Source organism: Pseudopipra pipra, chromosome 2, assembly GCF_036250125.1.
Source record: "Pseudopipra pipra isolate bDixPip1 chromosome 2, bDixPip1.hap1, whole genome shotgun sequence".
In the NCBI taxonomy this organism is placed as follows: domain Eukaryota; kingdom Metazoa; phylum Chordata; class Aves; order Passeriformes; family Pipridae; genus Pseudopipra; species Pseudopipra pipra.
Window position 1 is genome coordinate 22,528,711 of NC_087550.1, and position 12,085 is coordinate 22,540,795.

The 12,085-nt window shown below is 46.2% G+C and overlaps 1 long non-coding RNA gene across 1 annotated transcript; it reads left to right on the top strand.

Annotated features, from left to right (window-relative positions):
• Positions 1-8,658: 8,658 nt before the first annotated feature.
• On the top strand, positions 8,659-10,240 carry LOC135406676 (uncharacterized). Its single transcript, XR_010426408.1, has 2 exons — positions 8,659-8,835; positions 9,177-10,240. It is a non-coding gene; the product is annotated as an uncharacterized LOC135406676 (long non-coding RNA).
• The last annotated feature ends 1,845 nt before the right edge of the window (positions 10,241-12,085 follow it).

Genomic DNA, 12,085 nt, shown 5'->3' on the forward strand with positions numbered 1-12,085 from the left:
GAGTGAAGTCCTGTTCACAGCCTTCTGGGTACCAGTGCTGTGTCTGCTCTGCAGTAGATAGACCACACATTCCTTGCTGGTTTATGAGAATTTCATGCGAGACAGTGGAAGTCAAAGGACTTCCTCGAGTCAAGATACTGACATCTGCTTCTCCTTAATGGCCTGCGAGGTCTGTCTGCTTGTTTTAAAAGAAAATTAGATGGGTTTGTCAGGACCAGACTATGAAGCTAATACTGGTTGTTACTCATCCCATTACATTTCTTACAAATAGCTTTTTTTATTACTAATTCCAGATTTTTTCCCATAATTGAAATTAAATTAATGTCTATAATTCCCTACTCCTTCCCCCCAAGACTTCTTGATTTTTACTTTCGTTCCTTTTGCTATGCTTTTATATTAGTCCTTAGTAATCCAGCCTAGGTTTCACTCTCTACATAGCCTCTTTAAGCTTAAGGTCAACAGTGGCATTCTAGTCAATCTATTCTTTTCTTGTATTTCTATTCCTTTCTCTGCACTGGTGTAGAGCTTGCTTGGGCAAACTGTATCTCGCTGTCTTCCTGTCCCAGCAACTAGCTGAGTGCAAAAAAAATCCCCCTTTACCACCAAAGCCTGGGCTGTGGTTGAAGTCTGCTTATTGCTTCTTGGCTCATTGGTTTGCAGGAGACTTGTCACAATGCTGAGGCCCACACCTGGTGACCTGTAGGCCACCCTATGCTGTTAATGCTCATGTTTTCTCCCTAAGCTATTTTAGCTATGGCATTTCACCTGGCAGAAGTTCTGGGCCACCCACCTCACTGCTGGTGCCACCTTCTTTCTTTCTTTTTTTTTTGGTCTCATCAGAAATGGTTGGCATGAATGAGATGGCCACATCTTCTGCCGTGCCCAGCAACTATCCATTCCAGCTACTCTGCAGGAGAGGGAAGGAATACTGAGCACCACTGGCAAGCTAAAGCCTCCCCACTCTGTTACTTTTCTTAGCCTTCGAAGTCAAGGTTAGATCTGCATTACCATACTGGCAGTGAAATCCTAGTTCAAGCCAGCTTTGGATAATGTTTGCTCAGGTGTAGTATCTTGGAAAGTGAAATCATTACTGCTCCTTTCCTAGAAAAAATAGTCATTGTTTGCCACATTTAATTAAGTTTTCCCTTCTGTTCACACAGTCTCCCCCACCCAGATCTGAAGTTAGTTTTATAGTTTCCTCTCAGCCTTCTCCTTTGATCCTAAAGGAGCTGTCACCTCAGTACCTACAGCCCTTCCTTTCTCACCTTGGCCAGCATAAAATGTGTTTGTGTGTTAATGGCTTTCTCCTTGGGGGCAGCTGACTCTCTTTACTAGTCAGCTGGACGCTGGATGAAATCATTCTCTCTGCTTCAACTATGTCACACATATATATTTCCCTGCCTGGGTTTTATGTTCCATCCCGACTTCATTCATAGGAAATGATTCTGTTTTAGTTCATTTTGTTTTGGAAAGTGAATCTGTTGCCAGGGGAATGTGAGAGATTTCCAGAGACTGGGTCCAACTTTAGTGCAGGAAGGTGCTACAAAGACTTTGCCACACACAGCCTGCTGCTGCTGCTCTTCATTCCTGCACTGCAAGAGGCTGTTTCCTCCTTAGAGCCTCCTCAGCACCAGCCATACTCAAGCCAACGTGTCTGAAGTTGTGTGGAGTCTCTGCTTTGGTCAGCCATGTCTGTGACCTGCTCTCTCCACCTTACCTGGCTTCCGTCAGACGACTTGCCCTATCCCTGAACTAGCACCAAAGCTTGAACCCTCAGGTCTGTGCACTGGGGAAAAACCTGCTTTGCTAAAGCAAGCTGTATTACAGCAACAAAAGGGCAGGATCAAGCCTTCAGGTTACAGTGAAGAAGGCTTAAGAGAGAAAAAAGAAAAAATGCCACTTGATATAAATAAACAACAAAATTACCCATGTTGCGAGACCTAAGTGCAATTATGAGTAGTGCCATTTTTAGACTGTTGGGATACAGTTCTGCAACAAAAGTTATTAATAAAATGCTTCACCATGAGTGTGGCTTCAATAGCGTGACTCAGAAACCTCAACCCAACGACAGCTTGTCTGCTGTAGAGCCTAATATGGATGCTACATTTAGCCATGCCACAGCAGGCTGGATTCAAAATTCTCAATTAGTATGATTAACCCAAAGTATAAAGCAGACTGCACATTTTCTCTGCTGTACCATCAAATCAACGCTGTTCAGCTCCGGTACTGGGATGGGATGGATCTGCAGGATCCATCCCATATGAAGAGGGCTAACAGGGGAGAATGGTGATTTAAGGAGAGTCTGGAAGAGCAAATCTAGAAGGGAGGAGTGAGCATGTGGAGTGAAGTGCCAGAGAAGAGTTGTGTGCAGTTGCACACAGGGACCCCAATCTGCTCCCCCTCTGCTCCTCAGAGGTAGAATCTTAAGCTGCTGTAATCAGTGACAGATGCCGGCTGCTGAGCCAGAGCTCTGCTTCATCTCAAGAGAGGGAAGTGACGAAGGAGGCCCAAAAGATGTGTGTTAGAGTGGTACACAAAGAACTATTACAGATTGCACTGTCTGAAATGAACAAATGTTGTTCTCTAGTGTTAGCTGTAGATTAACTTTCAAAAGTACCCACATTTGTAAAGGTTTAGAGAAAATCTCTGATTTTTGATTTTTTTTTTTCTTTTTGGTGTATTACTATGTCAACAGGCTTATTAAATCTTACTTCTACAGATCATTTTGAAATTCATGCTTACATTATGACCTAAAAGAACGAAGGAAAAAAGTACCTCCATCCAAAACATGGCTGGCAGAGGACGAAAAAAATGTCTGCTTTGGAAACGAACACTCACTCATTTGGAAATGAACACCCCTCTCTCATACATATGCACACATGCTCTTGCTAGGCACATCACTGCAGATCAGGTTAACTAAGAAGAGCTAAGGCCAAATCTGGAACAAGAGAAAACTCTGTCAGTAGAAACAGCTCAGCAGATGCACATTTATTACATTCACTGAAGCAGCAAAATAAAAAGCAAAACAAAACAAAACAAAACTATTTCTTGGTGCCTGTGTCTGATTTGCCTGCAATGACCTCTCTTTCCTTCAAGCCAAGTCCTTTCTTTCTGCAGATCTCCATGTATGGTTGGCATTCCACAATTAGGGAAGCATCAATAAATCAGTGACAGACAAGGAAGGACTTCAGCCTTCCCTACAGCTTGCAGTACTAAAAGTTCATCTCCAAGTGCTCCCTCTTCATTCCAAGCAGCCGCCAGGGTGCTTAAGGTTTGGGAATAGGAACAGCATGGGCTCAATGCTGGCCAGGCCGTGAAACTGGAGTCAGAGGGGATGGGGATGCAGATAATACTGCACTGAACTGAACACCATTAGATATTGGACTACACAGAGAGCCAAGAACTTGGGTGGTAGCTGTTATTGTGAATCATGATCAAGAAATGTTGTTATTACATAGTGCTTTACGTTGATGCAAACAGTGGGGATCCAGCTTTGTACAACATAAAGAGCAAAGAAAGGCTCACAGAGCAAAGGGGCAGAAAAGCCTGCATGAAGACAGTCAATATGGCAGAGAGAATACTGTATGAAGCATCAATGGCAAGGTTCAATTGCATAGGTAGCTTCTGTGATACAGTATACCTGTCACAGAATACTTCAGATGAGACCTTGGCAGAGCTCCAGCCTTGGCCCCCACTCAGACCAAAGCTATTTTCAAAGTTAGGTCGTGTTGTCCAGGGCTTTGTCCAGTTCACTTCTGAAAATCTCCAAGGATAGGAGTTTCAGTGTCTTTGTGAAACTTGTTCCAATGCTGAAACATCCTCCCAGACAACGTTTTTTTTCCCTGTGACTCTTCCAGGTGCAGTCTGTGTTCTCTCTAACCTCCTTTAGCTAACTGAAGACTGCAAGTAGATTCCCCCTTAGCTAAGGGTTCTCCCCTTGTTCCAGGCTAAACAGGTCTGTTTCCCCCAGCTTGTCCTGATATGCCCCTCTGTAGCCCCCACATCTCTTGCTGGGCAGTAATTTTCCTCTGTCCCATCTATTTAGGCAGTCAGGTCTTTGGGATTGGTAGTGTTATTTGACAAATGCATGGCAGATTGATCAAAGAGGCAAGGGGCACAGATGGAAAACTTTCTCCTTGAAGTAATCCTGTTCCTTTGCCTTGCTGGAGGTCAGAAAGGGGCTGTAAGTAAAGCTGCAGGCTCACTTGGAGACCAGGACAAGGAAGGAGTACACCAATGACTGCTTGGTTATGGTCTAGTGGGTGTCTTCATCTTCTGAAGCAAGATTTGTTACACCTGAGCCATCACTGACAAGCATATCTCCAGTCTCCACCTAAATTGTGCTCATGAAGAAGAGTCTGTGGTGTCCCTTATCAGCTCCAAAGCCTCCCTATAACTGCTCTGTTGGCCTAAATCTTTGCTGCAAACCAACCGCAGTTTTTCTCATGCTTCTCTCTTGGACTCTGAAGTCTTCAGGACAAGCCCTTATGTATTGAAGGGCTGTTAATGCTCTCTCTTAGTTTTTTCTTCTCCAGACTAAACAAACCCAATTCTTTCAATCTGCCCTCATAGATTATGTTTTCCAAAGCTTTTATCGTGCTTGCTCCTGCACCTCAGAGCGCTCCCCAGTTTGTTTACCCATTTTGGACAGTGCTGTGCCCAGCATCCCCAGCTGAGGCGTCCTCAGGGCCAACTGCAGCACAGTCATTTTCTCCCATGCCTGTCCTATGAATCTCTCATTAAAGGGTCCCAATCAAGAGACTTGCCTCTTTTGAAACAGCATGACAGCGTTGACAAAGTTTTTGTCTGCAATCCTGGGAGCCTTTCCTGCAGCAGTGCTCTTTATCCAATTAGTCCCCATTTTGTGTTTGAGTTCCAACACCTCGCTGTGGTATTTTGCACTCACTCTTGTGTGATTTCCATCCTGCTGATTTGAGACCAATTCTCCAATTTATTCAGATTGTTTTGAAATCTGCTGAGGCTGCCTTCCCCTCCATGCAGACCCCATGGCTGCAACTCCTCCCAGCTCAGTGGTGCACATGAATGTTATCCTGATTTCTCTGCAATATCCCTGACATTGTGGTCCCTATTATCTCCAATTCTGTGGTCAGGCAAGCTGCTGAACTGCCTGGGGCAGAAAGCTGTTTACAACAAACACAGTTGTTAACCTTTTGGGACAGTGTTACAGTGAGCTGCACACCTGCTTGTAGGATGATTTCACCCACCACAGGTTCCTGGTGGTCTGTGAGGCAGTATTCCAGGACACCAGAGGGGTTATTGCGGGGCCGTGGTCACTCTTGATGGTCTTCTGGTAGCAGCACTGGTAAATGCAAAGGTTTGGGGAAAAAAAGCTTCCTTGTGGTCAACAGCTGTGAAGAACTGAGCTGTGAAAGTTATCCAAAGGGAAGTTTTAGGCAGAAGGATGCATGGAAGGGTTACTTCCCTTTCTTTAGTTTCATAAATACCCAAAATACCCTGGCCAGCTGGGGAGAGGGAATGCATCCTCAGGACTTGCGGGCTCACACCAGCCCTCCTTCGGCCCCATGAGCTCTTGGATGACTACAGGGCCCCACGAAGCACCAGCTCATGCCTGGAATGAGGGGCCTCCCCACAGACTGAGCCTGGAGCAGGACCCCTTCCCCATTGCTCCCTTCGGTGCCTGGCTGTCTCCAGGCCCTGGCTGCCAGGCTGGGATGTGGGTTAGCAGATTTTTTCCACGCTGTTTCTCCGGGATCCCTGACAGAGCCCATCAGAGCTGCCTTTTATCAGCACTGCACGCCTTAGTGAGCCTGTCATGACTCACACACAATGTGCTCTGTGCCAGATTAATCCGGCTGGCTTTCATGCTCAGGATGTGGGCGATGGGCAAGGTGGGGGGAGCATGGGGACAGATGCAGGGCTAGTGGGGGCCCAGGAGATGGGCAGACATGAGGACTGTGAGTACTGAGGAAAAGGACTTCATTTCAGGATGGTCTGAAAGGACAAAGAGAGAACAAGCCCAGGGGCACAAAAAAGAAAGGAAAGCAACAGGTGTGCATGCTGCCTTCCAGCTGCAGGTATTAGTTGCCCTGACTTTTTAACAGGCTCCATGCTGGAAGTTGTGCAGAGGTGTTCATCCCCATCAGTGAGTTTGTTTGCACTGTTGCACCCCTAGCTTTAGTCCCTTAGCTCTAATTCCCCCTTCCCAGCAGTGTCAGTGTTTGGGTCTGATGGAGCCAAGGGTGGGAGGCAGCCCTTGCCACGTGATTGTCTCCTGCCACCTCTTGAGTCTCTCCAGCTCCTGGCACACCAATCATCCACTCAGCCAGCAGTAATTTATCGCCAACTTTTGGAGTCACACAGTACTAAGTGTGGTTTGCAAGATTTCATGGAGCTCTTCTGCTCCAGAAACTCAACTTGTTGTCAGTCCAGTTGGGATCATGCCAGTATGTTGCTGTGGGTACACGAGAGTATAGTTAGGTGTTCACCTCTGTTACATAGCTCTATCCAACCCTAAGAGAGAGGGAGAGACAGATATTTGCAAATTCAGGTGCAAAAACATTCTTTGATGTTGCTAATACTTTTGATTTAGGTTTGACGTTTCTTTGATACATAAACACATCAGTTGAAACAGATCACTTGGGGGGCTTACTGAGACAGATATGTCTGAAGCCTTGGTCCATGAACTGAGGGAAGACAGTGCTTATAGCTCATCTTTCATCTTTTATCTTTTCTGGACTGCAATTCCAAAGTAATTAAAATTTCTCAAAAATGTATTGGTTATGAAATGGATGTCTTCAGAAAGGGCTGCCATGAAAGTCATCCCTGAAATATGAGGCAAGCTTGAGGAAAGCTGCCCGCTTTCATTCCAAAGTTAACTGCATGCCACTCAAATATGGAATCTCTTTCTGCTCATTTGTGGAAAGTATTTGCCCCTGAAATAAAGACCTGTGAAGCTGAGCTATGAAAAAGACTTTCGTATACTATAGGTAGAAAATATCCAGTATATTATGTTCCCTCCATAGTTAATTTCTGTGAGTACAATTTTCTGTGAGTCTGTTTAGCATGTCTCCTAAATCATGTCCAAACTGTGGTGATTCAAGAGAAGTGTAGAGAAGTCATATTTTTGTCTTCCAGACTTTCTTTGGAGCAAGTATCCCCATGACATGAGCTGCAACCTGAATAGTGCCACAACAGCTCAGAGGCACAGAGGAGGGAGCTTGACCTGCCTTCTTGGTGCTGATGCACCTTGTAGGACAGCATTATGGACACTGCTGCTGCCTTTACTGCTGGCACCTACCTAGTGGGAATGCCGAAAAGAGCCGGGCAATTACACCCTGCAGAGCTAAACAGGGTGTTCAGGCTATTTTGGAAGTCTTCCTACAGGGCATCACATTGGGGTTTGGAGCTATTGGTCCAGCACCTGGTTAAATAGCCTCATTACTTTTTATTTAAAGAGCTATAAATTTGCTCAGTGGGCCCTGACCTGCACTGACAACTTGGTTAATGGTTTCGAGGTATGCAGAATGGAAATCAAACATTACCAGGTCTTTCTGAAAAAGGACATATGTTTCACATTGTATGCAATATAAAGAAAAAACAGGAAAATGCAGGAAAGTTTACATATTTCTTGCCAGTTAAAGGTATTCAGTTGTGTAATACATCACCACATAGCTCTTACTCATTGGTTGATTGTTCCATCTTCAGTCACCAAGTAATGAGGATTTTCATTCATCTTCATTAAATGCAGAATGGAGAACCTGAAGTGGTTCATTGTTCAAAAGCTGCTCTTCTATTCTACTTTGGCAGCTTTTGCTTTTGCTTTCCTCAGGTGTAAGGCCTTGATTTAGCAAGGTGTTTAAACATCTCTTTAAGTTTAAACATATAATTTAGTTTATTCCTACCCGGCAGTGCCTCTAAGCATGTTCTTAACCATGCACTCCAGTTGCAGTGAAGTAAAGCAAGCAATTAAGCAGGTGCTTTGCTGAAGCAGATCCTAAATGACTACTTAAGTCCTTTGTAAAAAGGAGTATAAATCCTGCTCCTGACAGGGGTGGGAGTGGGGATGGATACGTTTTATTATCATCCTCCTCTTTAAAGCTTGACTTCGTCTTGCAGACTGCCCGGGTCCTTCCTTGTGCTGGTAACCAGCTGGTAAGTGGCTGTTACCTCTGTGAGAGCTGTGACCATGTACGAAAAATTCGGATTTACAGCAACAATGACACGATCATCATCCCTTTTATGGAAATGAAAGCTGGTGGCAGGGATGTTGGGAGCTGGCTTGTGTTAACCCAGGCAGGGGGAAGACAGCAGGGCTGCCCCAGTTTACACCTGCTGAGGATGGGGGCAGCGAGGGAGGGAAAGGTTTACCCTGGTTTTGTTTCACACCACACCACCGTCTTCCCACGGGGGCTGCGAGGCCCTTCTGCGGTCACCGTGCTGCTTGGAAAATGAACACTGTCTCTGTTTAATTTTAATGCAGCCCATTAACTAAGCTGCCTCACTGCACTTTGTCCATCTGGGTCGTCCCATGCACGCCAGAGTTTCCCTTTCATATTATTCCCCATCGATTCAGGAGGCCCTTTTGACTCACCCCCCTTCCCTCCTCCTCTCCCCAGCCCATCAACATTGTGTTGCTCAGTCCTGGAGCACAAGCCGCAAGCTGCAGCCATTCCTCGCGTTCCACTGCCAACACAGAGAGGCAGCAACCTGTGCAGAGATAAGTTGCACAAGTGTTCGCCCCACCACCACCACCAAAAGAAATAGCCTTTGCTGCCATAAGAAGGGCAAAAAGCACGATGGAGGGAGGGAGCACAGCTGTAACAGTGCACACTTGTTAACCAGGAGAAAAAAGGGGTAGGGAGGAGGAGGAGAAGGAGGAGGAGGAGGAGAAGGAGGATGGATGTAGCAACAGCAAGGGCTTGGTCGGGAAGGGGGCTGGGGGCAAGGGAGGCAGCCAGACAAGTAGAGTCTCTCTGCTGAGGCCATCAATTATAGGGCCTGGGGCCTGTTTGTTGCCGTTGTTGGCAGCACGGAGAGTTGGGGTTTGCTTTTTTTCTTTCTTCTTCTTTTCTTCCTTTTTTTTTTTTTTTTTTGTGAGGTCTGGGCTGCAGCTCAGCCAAGGAAGGCTGGGGGCGGGGAAGGAGGGGTGAATACGGGATTTTGCCCAATCCACTGACTCTCAATGGACGCTCCAGGCAACACTCAAGGCGCTGTGAGGCAGCACTGTCCCGAAGAAAGGAACCTTCGTGGGCTGTGGTGGGAAAGCAAGCAACAGGAGGCATCCCTCCCCACCAGGTGAGCGGGAGTCCAGCCGGTCTCCCCCCACCTCAGTCCCATTGCCCAGTTAAGCACTGGGGATGCTGTGGAGATTTTGGCCCCTGAGCTCAGGCCAGTGAGTTGTGCAGCACTTTAAGACTGAAATGGGTAAATAGAGTGTATAGAGCAGACCTTTGGCTGGGGAAGTGATGGTCTATGCCAACTGGGGCTGTACGTGTACTGGGGCTACACGTACACATATGTGTGTGCATATATATATATATATATATACACACACACACATCCCTGCATGGAATGTGGGCTGTAAGGCCAGTGGCACTGGCGGCGACTGTGACTTTCCAGCCTGGGCCCTCATGGTTCCTTTCCTGCGCCTACCATCCCTGGCTAGGTGATATCATCTCTTCCAGGGAAACATCTGGTCCTGATTTCAGGCCTGCCGGTGACTGAGCCACCGCCGGCTTTCTAGGCAATGTGCCCTACAGATTAATTACTTTCACAGTTGAAAACGTGCACCTTGATTTTCAGTCTGAATTTGTCTGGCCTCAACTGCTGGCAGCTGGTTCTCATAAATGCCCTTTTCTGCCCGATTAAAGAGCCCTTTGATATCAGGAATCTCTCTCTTTCTTGAAATGCCTGTAGATCAAATCACTCCTTGGAAGAACCAGAGTGATCATGCCTTTTTAAACTGCACACCATAGGGTGGGTTGTCCAACTTCAAACCTTTCCAGATTGAGCCATGTGGCATTAAATATCCTTTGGCATCCACACCTGTTCCTGCATCCTTCACTGGCACCAGGAAGGGCTGCCTGCCAGCCCAGGATGCTTGATGCCTTCAAGATGGCAGACACAGCCACGTGTGGAGCGGCGGAGAGCAGAGACTTTGGGAGAGACCTGACAGATGCATTTGGCCATGGAGGGGCTGCTCCTCAAGTGTAAAAACACTGATGAAAATAAATTTGCTGCTTTTTCTGCTGCTGAGGAAGTCATGGCATGCTGAATGGGTCAGAGCAATCGAGGCTCATCACTAGCGCGAGGGTGGGAGGGAGACAGCAAACTGGCCAGCACATTGTGTACCAGAAGCCTTGGAGAAACAGATTCATCTCTTGGATCAAAGGATGTTTAGCCACAATAGTTTATATATGGGGAAAAAAAATTGTTGGCTTGCAACATTTATTTTTCAGATTTTAAATTTTTGTGGTAGTACGGCATAAAAGGGGAAAAGGTTTTTAGTGAAGCCTCAAGCTCACAAAGTGCAAAAAATAGCTTCCTGCCCAGCTTTGCAATAAAAAGATGTTTGTATTAGAGAGAGGACCCTGCAGAAATTCATCTTGTATGAAATGGAAAGGAGAGCCATGTTGTATCTCTACGCTATTACATTTTATAGCTTTTGTTTGTTTGTTTGTAAGCTCTGCAGCCCAGTATCACTGCTGTGTTCATCAAGCCCAAAGCTCATGCAGAATGGCATTTCCATGCAGCTCTGCTTGCTTGCTGGAGTGGCATAGTCTGTAACACGCATAGCCTAAGATGCTGAGGCATTGCTACTCTATCATACCTAAAACTCTCTGGGATTATAACCAGGTGAGACTACAGCCAGTTGGGTACAACCAGCCCTGGTTAAAACAGCTGGAGAACACGAAACACTGTCCTTGGCTAAGTAACTTGCAAAAGGTCACCCAGAGCATCTGTGGCAGGGCAGGACCTGTACCCTGATTCTTTTAACTCTGCCTCCTAATCACAGAACCATCTCCCAGGTGGGGCCACTCCTCAAGGGCCCACCTTGAGGCAAAGGATCAGGCAAAGCTGTCTGTGCAGCCTTTCCCACTAAACTGCATCTCTAAAAAAATTATTGATCTCTCACAATTGTGCATTTTAATCATAGCTACAAGTCTTAAGGTGAGGGCAAAGCAGGCCCCTACTCCCCACCTGCTGAGTCTGAGAAGTAAATCCACAGGGTATCTCAGGAGGGAGCACCACAACAAACTAGTCCAATGCAGACCACAAAACTTTTAATCAAAACCTGGATTAAAATTCACCTTTCAGAAAGATTTAATTTCTTTATGGACTCAGTGCAGGCTCCAATTCTGCAAACTAAAGCAAATGGTAAAAGTCTCTTTCACCTCGCCAACTAGGACCAGTGAAGTACTCCATCCCACTGGGGTGCTGACTGGTAGGATATTTCCCTTAGGCCTGTATCTCCATCAGGAAAACTAGGGAGAGCGCTTGGCTGTTCAGACATCAAACCTCTTTCTTCCTGTGTGTTGCTCAGCGCTAATGGGAATGGAAAGGAGAAGAAAGATCTTTATTACCTCAAATCCTCCTACCCCTTGTCCCAGTCCCAAGGGTCCTGTGTGATATGAGACGTGTTTGCCTTTCCCTGCCTGAGAAACTCATGTTTCAGCATTAGCATGCAAGACGGAAGAAAGCCAGCATTTCTTTGGGGCTACTCCGGGAGGATTTCATCCCAGAGTTCACTTCTACTTTTTCCTTACTTCACTTTTTCCCCAATGTTGACTGCAGCAGGAAACCCCGTCAGTTTTATAGAATCATAGAATTGGCTGGGTTGGAAGGGACATCTGAAATCATCGAGTCCAACCCTTGATCCAACAGTGCCATGGTTACTAGACCATGGCACTAAGTGCCACATCCAGTCTCATCTTAAAAACCTCCAGGGATGGAGAATCCATGACTTCCCTGGGCAGCCCATTCCAATGTCTGATTACCCTCTCTGTAAAGAATTTCTTCCTAATATCTAACCTAAACCTCCCCAAGCAGAGGGGGGGTTTGTCTTACTACTACACGTCCTCTTGTCTTACTGATAGCTGCCTGG